This window comes from Neomonachus schauinslandi, chromosome 3 (assembly GCF_002201575.2).
Source record: "Neomonachus schauinslandi chromosome 3, ASM220157v2, whole genome shotgun sequence".
NCBI classification, from domain to species: Eukaryota; Metazoa; Chordata; class Mammalia; order Carnivora; family Phocidae; genus Neomonachus; species Neomonachus schauinslandi.
In genome coordinates this window covers 90,504,613-90,517,294 of record NC_058405.1, presented here as the reverse complement: position 1 = coordinate 90,517,294, position 12,682 = coordinate 90,504,613, and positions in this window count along the sequence as shown.

Genomic DNA, 12,682 nt, shown 5'->3' with positions numbered 1-12,682 from the left:
TATGAAAGAATACCTTATACCAAAACCTGTAGTATGCGTCAAAAGTAGAGCTGAACAAAATAAACAAGTTTAAGTTATTTCATTGCTAAAGAAAACAAGAAAGAAGATCACATAGAAAATAACTATCATATTAAGAAATGTAAAAAAAAAAAGAATGAAAGGAGGAGGAAAAGATTAATAAATAATAGGTTGAGACTAATAGAATAGAAAACAAACCAAAGAAGGAAGAAGAAGGGGAGGAGGAGAAGGAGGAAAGCAGGGATCAATAAATCCAAACTAAAACTTTGAAAAGACCAATAAAATAGATTATAGGTTAACTTTTTATGAGCCCAATTAAGGAAAAAAAGATTGATGTGGAAAACAAAGGCAGAAGGGAATGTACACAAAATTAAATGTCCTTATAACCTGCAGCCCATTGAGAAATACTTGAGATAGGAAGATTATAACTTTCCTCCGGGATCCTGTGAGTCTTCTTTAGCTTATGAATGTCCTTTAGGAACTTCCCTTATCTTTATTTCCTCCAACCCCAAGGTATATAATCAGTTGCTCCTTCCAATCCTGGGGCAGCAGCTCTTTCTGCCCACAGGTCCTATCCCCATGCTTTAATAAAATCACCTTTTTGCACCAAAGATGTCTCAAGAATTTTTTCTTGGATGTAGGCTCCGGACCTCACTAACATTCCAGAACTACATCAAGAGCACATGTAAAAATAAGCAAGAATGGGAATGAGGAAGGAGACATAACCACAGAGACTGTGTGGCCGGAGAGGAGCAAATTAGAGAAAAAGGTTGCAGGAATGGGGTCATAGAAGTAAGTGGGGATCATACCACCTGGGGCCTTATAAACCACCACCACCACCACCAAAAAAAAAAAAAAAAAAAAAAAAAAATCAACAACCTGGGGATGGTTTGGAGTCCTTGAAGCTAAGTGTTATGTGTGAATTGTGTCCCCCCCAAAAGATATGTTGAAGTCCTAATTCCTAGTACCTGGGAATGTGACCTTATTTGGAGATAGGGTTTTTTCAGATGTAATTAAGTTAAGATGAAGTCATCCTGGATTAGGATGGGCCCTAATCCAACGACTAGTGTCCTTTTAAGAAGAGGGAAATTTGGAAAAGCAAGAACAAGACCTGAAGATGGAATCAGAGATAAAAGCTATGCTGCCATAAGCCAAGAAATGCCTGGGCTCTCAGAGGCTGCAAGAGGCCAAGAAACGTCCTCCCCTACAGTCTGCAGAGAGAGCATGGTCCTGCTGACACCTTGATCTTGGACATCCAGCCTGCAGAGCTGTGAGAGAATAAAGTTCTGTTGTTTAAGCCACCCAGTCTGTGGAACATTTTGACAACAGTCCTAGGAAGCTAATACAAATGTGTATACATGCAAAAGAGGAGGAGGAAAAGGGCTATATTCAGGAAATTAGTAATGGTTACCTCAGAGGAGTGATTACCTCAGAGGGCATTAGGTTGGGTGTAGATTATTAGCTTTACCTTTATATTTGGACATAAAGATTCCTGGAAGAATGCCTCATGTTTATTTATCTTAAAATTTTATGCAATCCAAAATCTTTTTTAAAAAAGGGGGGGGAGGTCCCTGGGTGGCTCAGTTAGTTAAGTGTCTGCCTTCGGCTCAGGTCATGATCCCAGGGTCCTGGGATCAAGCCCCACATCAGGATCCCTGCTCAGTGGGGAGTCTGCTTCTCCCTCTCCTGCCCCTCCCCACTGCTTGTGTGCATGCTCGCTCGCTTAAATAAATCTTTAAAAAAAATTTATGTGATGCTTTTCAAATTACAATAGTAATACATTCTTGTGGTAACAAGTGAAATAATTCAATATGAATATTGGAATTTCAGATAATCAATGAACAATTTTTAATATGTGTCCCATACAATATTTGGGACATATTTACACTAACAGAATAATTCACATTTGCCTGGGCAGCCTGTATTTAGTTTGCCATGCTCCTCCACCAGATTGCCACATAGCTTGCTCTGTTACCTCATGCAGGTTTTTGCTCAACAGTCACCTTCTCGGGGCGCCTGGGTGGCTCAGGTGGTTAAACGTCTGCCTTCGGCTCAGGTCATGATCCCAGGGTCCTGGGATCGAGTCCCACATCGGGCTCTCTGCTCCTTGGGAGCCTGCTTCTCCCTCTGCCTCTCTCTCTCTCTCTGTCTCTCATGAATAAATAAATAAAAATCTTTTAAAAATCTTTAAAAAATTAAAAAAAAAAAACAGTCACCTTCTCATGAAGGCCTTTCCCGACCATTTCATTTCAAATCGAAGCTTACCTCCACTTCTCCCCAAATCCCTCGTGGCTCTACTACCAGCTTAAAATATAGTTTCCTGTTTATTTGCTCAGTATGTCTCCCTTAGTATAGATGTAATCTCATGAAGGCAGGGATTTTGATGGTATGTTCACTGCCTATGGAAATTCCAAAAGCCTAGAATACTGGCACATAGCAGCCTCTCAATAAATCCTTATTGAGCAAATGCAAGCATAAATGCATTAGGGAGGCTATGCTAGCTCTCTCCAATGCCATGAGAGCAGATGGTTTTTAGCAGTTCCGGGTTGCAGACAGGAAAAGGAGCCCACAGCCCCCACCCTCTGGTCGAGCTGGCAGAATCAGTTACTTTCATTTATTCATCTAATGTACTTTGAGTACTCACTATCTGCCTGCACAGTTTGTTGCCAGAGATGTTGACTAAATAATCCCACAGGGTTCTGTGGTCTGGAGGAGGAGATAGACATTATCACAACAGGTGGATGGTTATTTAATTACAGTGGTGATCTCTCTATGGAGGAAAAGAACAAAGAGGGCATAATCTGGTCTGGTGGTCAGGGAAGACTTCCCAGAAAAAGGGAGCTGGAGCTGAGATCTGAAGGCTGAGCCTGAGTTAACAGGAACAGAGGTGTGTAAACCAAGGGATGTAGGGGGCAAAATTTTCCACCCCACAACATGTATCTTGGGCATGTGGATTACTTTAGGCTGATTGCTTAAAAAACAAAAACATGGGAATCCTGGATGGCTCAGTTGGTTAAGCGTCTGCCTTTGGCTCAGGTCATGATCCCAGTGTCCTGGGATCAAGCCCTGCATCAGGCTCCTTCCTCGGTGAGGAGCCTGCTTTTCCCTCTCCCACTCCTCCTGCTTGTGCTCTCTCTTTCTGTCAAATGAATGGATAAAAATCTTTAAAAACTAATAATAAAAATAAAAACAAAAACAAAAAACATAGAAGGCCCAGGGTCACCTTGGTAGCACAGTTCATTAAGTATCCAACTCTTGGTTTCAGCTCAAATCGTGATCTCAGGGTTATGAAATTGAGCCCCCCATCAGGCTCAGTGGTCAGCATGGAGACTACTTCAGATTCTCCCTCTCCCTCTGCCCCTCCAGCTTGTGCTCTCTCTCTCTCTCAAATAAATAAATAAATCTTAAAAAACAAAAACAAAACAAAACAGAAGGCCCAGGAAGAACATTTGACCTTCCTCTTAAATGCCTAAAAGAATTTAGATAGAGGACTTGCTCAGGAAGAGAGCTTTCAGCATAGATAACTACACAATATGACCTAGTGGTGGTGGATAGGGAGGAAACAACAATGCCTGCTTGATCAAAGTCCTCTCTCTGTGCCATTGTTTCTGGGTGGCCCAGCAAACATTTGTTTACCAAACACTCTTTTCATTCTTCCTGTAAATTACCTCCTGGACCCCTAGCCCATCTCCTTAGTCCAAAATGACATATGTACTTCATTTTGCCTGACTGTCTTTGGAATATCTTATGTTTTTGTGGATTCCCATAAATACATGATTAAATTTTATTTTTTTCTGTTAATCTGTCTCATGTCAATATAATTCTTAGACTAGCAAGAATTTTGAAGGGTAAAGGAAAATTTTTCCTCCCCAACAATTGGTGTAGTCTGCAGGATGAACTTCCCTGGCTGGACACTATTCAGTTTGAGTTGCTGCAGCTGAGAGATACTGGGACAGCTGATAAAAGCTGGCAGATGATAAGATTTCTTACCACATCAGCCTCCTAGATTTCTGCCTGTGGGGTCTGATGGAAATGAAAATGATGAGAGTCCTTTTTCTTTCTCTTTCTAAATATAGAATTGCAGGAAAAAAGATATTTGTAGACTAGTTCCTTGGGTATAGCAACTTTAGTAAATTTTGTTATGAGTATTCTTGTTTTGTATTGATCTTTTTCCTTCCAGAGATGGTCATTGTTTTCTTTTGTCTCTGTCTTTTGTGTCATTTGTTGTAAAGCATGGAGAACAATAGGTCTGATTAGGTTTTCCTTTCACCTTGTTCTGTGTCTTAAGAGCGTGGTTTTATGACCAGTGAGAATATTCTCTCTGGACTCTGCCAACCAGAAGATGCATGTACTGGCGTGCATCAGGCAGACAGCCAAAGAGGCTGTGGATCCTAAGTCATCTATTTAACACACTTCACTCTCTTTGTCCAACTGTACCAGCTCTCAGGAGAATTTGTCATAGGGGTCCTGGTCCATAGGGGTGACTGTCATCTCAATCCTCATTGTAAATGTGGGTTGCACCCCATTTGTGGCTAGATATGGCTGGGCAGAAATGTGGGTCACACCTCATTTGCAGCTAAATCTTTCTTAGGCTAAATTTGGGAGTGGACATTCTGGATCCTGTGAGGGCTGCATTTTTTTACACTTTGTGGCTCCTTTTCCTCCCAAAGATAGTGACTGTTTTTCTTTGTCTCTGTCTGTTATGTTGTTTGTCATAAAGAGCAAGATGATAGGGCAGAATGCAGGCATAGGTCCAATTAGCTGCTCTTAGAGCCCGCAAGACAGACCGGTGAGTTCACAGTCCTCAGCAGACCAGTGTCTGGTTAGTCAAACTATGCTGTGGGTTAATGTGCACACGAGGTAAAGGCTTTTGTGAAGGGACATCTTGCAAGTCAAAGCCACAAAATTGGTGGACACAGGTCAGGCATGTAAGGGTGCTCGCCCCTTAACCCAAAGTCTCACATGTTAGGATAAGTTGGTCACGGAATAGGTTAGATTGACACTAGGTAACCCACCAACCTCAAGAAAATTTCCTTGAACAGATACTCTGTAAAAAAACATCACACAGGGGCATGTGGGTGGCTCAGTCAGTTAAGCGTCTGCCTTCGGCTCAGGTCATGATCCCAGGGTCCTGGGATCAAGTCCCACATCGGGCTCCCCGCTAAGGAGTCTGCTTCTCCTTCTCCCTCTGACTGCCGCTCCCCCTACTTGTGCTCTCTGTCTGTCAAATAAATAAATAAAATCTTAAAAAAAAAAAAACTTCAAAAAAAAAATCACACAATACCCAACCACAGAGCACATTCCTCTTAGGTATTAGTGGCTCCAAGAGACCCAAGGCTTAGCTAAAGCTATTAATGTGCATATAAGAAAAATCAGATGAGGTCACTAATTGGGCAGGTCAGAATGTGGGATGCACCCATTTGTGGGTAGATCTTTCTTAGGCCAAATTTGGAAGTAAACTTCCTGGATCTTGTGTGGGCTATGTATTTTGCACTCTCTTGTGGGTTACCTCACCACAAAGCTCTTGTATGGATTATCTTCATGCCAGTTGCTCTGTGGTCGCTCAGAAAAATCATCAGTGACATTCAGACTACAAACCAGGAAAATCTAACAGATTGCCATTTCCTACCTTCATCCCATAAAGATGCTCAAGCCGGACATCTGTCTTTGGGATCTCTGTTTCTGTAGATTCCCTGTACATATATAATTAAATTTTACTTTCTCTGGTTAATCTGTCTTATAGTAATTTAATTCACCGACCGGCCAGAATCTTGAAGGGTAGAGGAAAACAGGAGACAGCATTCCAAGTAGGAAGTCCAGTTAATCAAGTGCCCTGAGATGCAACCAGAGTGGAAAGAGGGCTGGCAAGAGGAAAGAGGGTCATAGCACGGACACTTACTGGAGAGCAGGTGGCCTGAGCGGTCTCCTAGTTGAGATGATGCCCAGCATTTCCCAAGTCTGACCCCCCTCACCCCCATCCACAAGGATGTGGACTGCCCATTGCTCCTCAGGGACAACCACCTTGAACTCTGTCCTCTTTAACTCACTGAGATGTTATGAATTGACTGGTAGGTGCCCTCCCATCCCGTGCCTCACTCATTCTCTGAGGCAGTGTGGAGATGGGCACAAACAAGGGCCCAGGATGCAAGGTTGGGGCAAAGCCATTGCCCTCTTTAAATTCAGTTTCTTCATCAGTAAAATAATAAAGAATTGCACAAGATGAGCTCAATTTAATTCCATTTTTAAAAGAAATCTCTAGGGGCGCCTGGGTGGCTCAGTCATTAGGTATCTGCCTTTGGCTCAGGTCATGATCCCAGGGTCCTGGCATCAAGCCTCATGTCGGGCTCCCTGCTCAGTGGGGAGCCTGCTTCTCCCTCTCCCTCTGCCCCTCCACCGTACTCACGCTCTCTCTTTTGCTCACTCTCTCTGTCTCAAATAAATAAGTACAATCTTTAAAAAAATTAAAATAAATCTCTGATCTGAATATACAGTAGCACTTAAGTAAAGTACAACTGGCTAATTATTTTTCCCTTAAAAGGTAGGTTTATTGTTGTTTTTCCAATTATAAAGTAATACTGGATGATAGATAATTTGTAAAATACAGAAAAATAGAGAGGAAAAACCAAAATATTTTCTGTCCCCCCCCTTCATTCAAAAATAACTAGTATTGGGGTGCTTGGCTGGCTCAATAGGTAGAGCATGTGACTCTTGATCTCGGGGTCATAAGTTCAAGCCTCACACTGGGCATAGAGATTACTAAAAAAAAAAAAATAGATAAACTTAAATAAAATATCTTTTAAAAAGATAACTAGTATTAAAACGTTACTGTATTTTCCCCTTTCTCAGTATTATATTACTTTTGTCTTGACAGCATCAGCAAACTATATATTAAATACTGGGTTTATCTGTTTTCACTTATTCCAATAACAATCACTTGGTCATATTGTAATAAACTTTTCACAAATAGTATTCATGAAACTATTCCCTTACTGTTGGGCATTTAGATTATATTGTTACCATTTCTGACATCACTAATAATGCTGCCACTATTTTGGTGCACAAAGCTTTATTACATTTAGAATTCTTTCCTTACATCAAAGTCCCATAAGTAAAATTACTAGATCAAAAAGTATAAACATTTTCAGCTTCTTAATACTATTGGAAAATTACTTCCCAAAAGCATTTTGTAAGTGTATACACCCAAGAGCAATATACGACTCCCTGTCTCACCGGTGATCTTCTTTTTGAAAATATCTGCAGTTTATTGAGCGAGGGTGGAAGGATGCGTTTCATTGCCTTTCTGATTTGTGTTTCTTTGACTTTCAGCATAAATGTTTTCCATATTTGGCCTAAGTTCTGAATCCAGAACTTCAGCGTGCTAAGACTCAGGTTGGGGGTCATTTTGATTTGGTGGATTAAAGAGCTGCCCATTTCCAGGACTGGCCACCTTCCCCCCAACCAGTGACTCCTCAAGGATCCCGAAATCCCCCATCAGGGATCACCAAGGACCAGACAACAGCCAGGGGCAGCTGACAGGTGACTGTGGAATGCAGTGAGGTGCTTTTCTCCTTGTCCTCTCTCCTGGCAGAACATTCCCTGGGGATGACAGCATTGGGAGGCCTGCTCCATGTTCCCTGATCACCCTCCTCCAGGCACTGAAGGTTTGAACTGTGGGTGGAAGTGGGCAGACCAAGGGAAATGGGCGGGGGGGGGGGGGGGGGGGAACAGGGAAAGGCACCAGTCAGTGTAACAGTGAATCTTTGGGGTGTCCAAGCACGGTTTGGCAAGTGTCTCCCAATGATAAAAAGCCTTCTTCAGGGGAGCCAGCAGACCCCAAGTGTCAACATCAAATTCAAGAAAGCAGAAAAGAGGTGACATTTTCTCCTTTAAAGAATCTATTATACATAAGGCAAAATGTTAAGAGTGGTTATTTCTGCATTTCTGGGATTATGACTGATTTTTATGTTCTGAATACTTCTGTATTTTTCCAAATTTCTGAAAACAAATACTATTTTCTAACTGAACATTATCCAAACTCCATAAATCATTGTGAAAACATTCCAAGCGAAGATTAAATTGGAAGGCAATTCTAGTTAGCTATGGCAACTGCAACACCAGAATTTATCTCTGCTTCCTGTCGGAAACATCACGAAAAGGTAATGACAGGATCGGAATAGGCATAAATCCGGAAGACAAAGAAATGGGGCAAGAAAGTGACAAATGATCAGAGATGTCCACAAAATTTAGGAAGGCAAAAAGCAAGAGACAAAAGAGAACTAGCATCATTACGTAGAGAAAGCTGGAATCTGGACCCCGGGGGAGGGGCACTGCTGGTTGAGGGAGTCTCAGCAGCCAGACTCAGGAATAGGAGGCACCAGACAAAGGGGAGGATGGCAACGGGAGGGGTTGTAAGTTTGCACAACAGACGATGCCCCATAGGACCGTGCCCGACACTTGGTCTTCCACAAACACTGGACTTGAATGAGCGAATGGTAAAGGAGCAGATTTCCTTTATGAGCTGAGGCCTCTCTGGTTGCCCTGTCAGGTATGAAAGCACCAGAAGAACTCGTCCATGTAGAGGGGAGGCCATGAGGATCTGAACATTCTGGCACTGGGGTCCTGGGGTTCAGGGGCTACATGCACTCACGCCCTGTCCTCTGGCAATGCTTCCCACGGCCCCACTGGAAGAGTTGGAGATAGTTGGGAGAGAGGAGGGTGGAAGCAAAGGTGGGCCTTGGTGGGCTGCAGCTTCTGGGCAGACCTCAGCATGTGACCTGGTCCCTAAACCCAGTTGCAGGGGCCCTTCACATCTGTGGAAGCTTCTGGGCAGTACCCAGGATGGGGCACCACCTCATGCCTCCCCCCACTTCCCTGATGCAAGAACTGACCCTCCTCACCCAGATCTTCCCTTCCTTCAGTTGTGTTGAAGGGGGACCCTTGAGCATTAAGGACAGCAGGGTCCAGTTGTGCTGGTGAGTGAGCGTCACACACCCTGGCACCTACCAGCCAGTCCTGCTCCCATGGAGGGGGGCCTGCACTTATTAAACACCAACTGGGTTTACCTGACACTGATTGAGTCGCCTCAGCAAGCCTGTGAGGAAGAATCATTATCCCCGGGGCTCTGAGGAGAAGGACGTGTGAGAAGCTGAGGGACGCCCCGCAGGCCAGTCTCAGAGCCCAGGCCTGTGTGGAGAAGTCACCCAAGCACACTCAAGGATAAATGAGCTTCCTTTCCTGACAGGAGTTGACTTACCTGGGGAGAGATTGGAGAGTAACCAAGCACTCCAGAGCCGGGTCAGATTAGGGTCAGCGTCATAGAAGCACAAGGAGGGAGAGAGGAATTCCTGTTGGGATGGCAGGAATAGTCTAGACACCTTTCTGGGGAAGGAGGCATTGGTACCGACTCTGGTGAGGAGAAGAAGGTGTCTTCAGGCATCTTGGAGAGGAAGCAGCCGCGGTGTCAGGGACATACGCTGTAGTGGTCAGCAGGGACCAGCTGGTGGGCATCCTGGAAGGCCACATGCGGTAAGGGGGACACCCCCTCTGGCAGTGTGTGCAGGACAGCTTCCAGAAGGCAGAGTCTGGGCAGTGGGCGCAGACAGGAAGGTGGAGTGGAAGGTCACTGCTGAGGGAAAATCCGAGGGCCGGGGACTGAGGCGCCGGGAGGAGACATGGTTTCACTCTACACTCTTCTGTGATGTGTGTTCATGCATTACTTTCCCCTCCAAAAACCCTTTTGGAAAATAGCCCAGTGAGTGGATTGTTTAAATGTGGTCTATACATACAATGGAATATTAGTCAGCCAGAAATATTATCCAGAAGGAAATTCTGACATATGTTACAACATGAGTGAGACTTGAGGGACATTATGCCAGACCCAAGAGGATAGATGCTGTCTGGTTCCACTTCTGTGAGGCACCTAGAGTAGTCAGCTTCATAGATTCAGAAGAAGGCTGTTGCCAGGGACTGAGGGGAGGGAGGAGCGGGGAGGTGCTGTTTAAGGCGGGCAGAGTGTTAATTTGGGGAGGATGGAAAAGTGCTGACTTAATGCCCCTGAATTCTACACTTAGAGATGGCTGGTGAAGGTGGTCAGTGTTATGTTATGTCTCTTTTACCACAAGAGCAAAAAACCACAACAGACCAGTGAAAGACGCACACGAATACTGCTTTGTCATTGGGTCTGAGTGACAAGGAGCGCTGGGGCCATTCACGGGGACAGGCAGGAGAGGGGGGTGAGACCTTTGCGGGGAAATGAAGTCAGCTCTTGGTGGCCACGTGGTGTGTGCCCGCTGTGCACTGTGTCCGGGAGGTGCTTCGGTCCCACCATCTCTGAACCTCACAAGGCAGGTGTGCTTGTTTTCATTTCTTCACAGGTGAGCTCAGGGGCCAGGGCCAGGGGACCCCAGGCCTGTCCATCCCACGGTGCCGGGCTGGGTTTAGGATGCCAGTCTCTGGAGATACAGACTGCAGGCTGGCGGGTGGGGTGGAGCTTGGAGGGGCAGAGTCAGAGGGCAGTCTCCTGAGGGGAGATCCTGGTAAAGCCGCGGCATGCTGAAGCCCCAGAGAAGGGTGAAGGAGAACAGAAGGCAAGCTCTGGAAGAAATCCTGCATTTATGACACTGACCCCCTCCCTACCGCTGTAGGAGCTGCTGTGATTAGAGCCTCCTCCTGCAGAAGTGCCCCCCCACACACACATACCATGTCCCCAGATTAAGACCTGGGCCTTGTTTAGCCCCTGCCCAGCAGCTGACTCTGGGGCCTTCGCCAACCACAAGGAGAGGAAGCAGCTCAAAATGACCTCATCCTAAATCAGGCTGGCTCCGTGGATCCCTGTCAACACTCAGGAGCACTCCGGGCAGTGAGGAGCCAGCCCGGAGGAGAGGTACATCACCCTGCAGTCCACTGAGACAGCAGGAGCATCTCCCCGGAAGCAAAGAAGCCAGCCACTCAGGAAGGTGCACAGGGAGACAAAGCCTCCCCGTGAGTTCGGTTTGTTGGGTGGGGGTCGGGGTGGGGGGGGGTGATGTGCAATTCCCAAGCCAGGTAAAAAAAAAAAATTGTACCGGTTTCAAGGAGATGCCACTAAATAATAGAATCATCCAGAAGGAAGTAGCTAGAGGTTTCTGCCAATTGATCTGGAGACTGGGAAAAGGTCCCACAGTTATTAATAAACCTTGTGTTCTGGGAACTGATTTCATGCACCAGACAAAGGGATTAAAAAGTTGCTGGTGAAAGCAAAGTGGTTTTAGCCAGGGCTCCACTTTCTGTTCTCCCAATAAATGACCATTTTTGTCTTTGGGCACACTTGGCGCTGATTGGCCTCTTGACACATCTGGTGAGCTAGGAGGCACGCGGTTGACTAGCACGCTTTTATGACCACTCGGTCTTCCCAGGGTACTTTTTGCGGCCACCCCCATCTCAGTCTGCCCCGAGAGTGGGGGTGAAAACACAGGTTTGCGTGGCTTCTGGGAGACAGCTGAGGATGGAGCCGCTCACGGCCTGAAGCCCGAGCAGTGGTCCTGCTGGAATCCAGGAAGATGGAACTGATGTTCATCAGCCCTTGCACAGGTAGCTCAGTGAATTCACCTTGTCGACAGAGCTGCCCTTTTGTAAGCCTGGGACCCCTCAGGAGGAGGCTACAGATAAATAAATTGGGGTCGAGAGAGTGTCAAAGAAACAGGTCCTGTGAAAAACAGTGTTCAAAATGATGGTCAGCTCCCTTCACTCACTAAACTTTGAGCCACCTTAAGGGAGGCTCTGTGCACCCAGATGAGACACAAGATCAGCCAATTTGTAAGTTAATATTGAATTAGTTGAGTGATGTTGTAACAGAATTATTTCAAAAGATAACTACTACTTAAAACTCCTTCTGTGTGAGGATTTGCTTCATCCTCTCAGCCAAGGAGACAAGAGCTATCTCTTTGCCTTGCCCACGACCCCCTCTACGGGTGAGGTCCCCAGCCCTCAAAGCAGGGTCAGGAGCCCATCTTTAGCAAGATACGTGTTTCCTTCCGGCTCTGCGAATCCCTCATTGCTCAACCCTGTGCACTGTGTGCTCAATACATTCAAAAGTAAATTCTTCTTTACTACCCCCTTCCTGCAGCCGCTCTATCTCCTGATGGGAAAGGAGGCCAGAGGTTTGCTAACGCTCTCAAAGCCTCCCACCTGGACTACTACAGAAGCCACCCAACTGGCTTTTTGTCCCTTTCAACTCCTTTTCCTTGCTGCAGGAAGAGTGATTTTTTTTTTTTAAGACTTATTTATTTATTTGACAGAGAGAGAGCACGAGGGGGAGGGCCAGAGGCAGAGGGAGAAGCAGGCTCTCCACTGAGCAGGGAGCCCAATTCCCAAGCCAGGTAAAAACCTGGCTGAGGTAAAAACCTGGCATGACCCTGAGATCATGACCTGAGCCGAAGACAGACACTTAACCATCTGAGCCACCCAGGAGCCCCAAGAGTGATTTAAAAAAAAAAAAAACACACACACACAATTTGAAATGGCTAAAATTAAAAAGACTAATGCACCAAGTGTTGACATGGCTGTGGAGGGACTGGAACCCTCATACAATTTGGCTGCAAATACAAAATGGCTGCTCTGGAAAAGAGTCCAGCAACTAACTTTCTTTCTTTCTTTCTTTCTTTCTTTCTTTCTTTCTTTCTTTCTT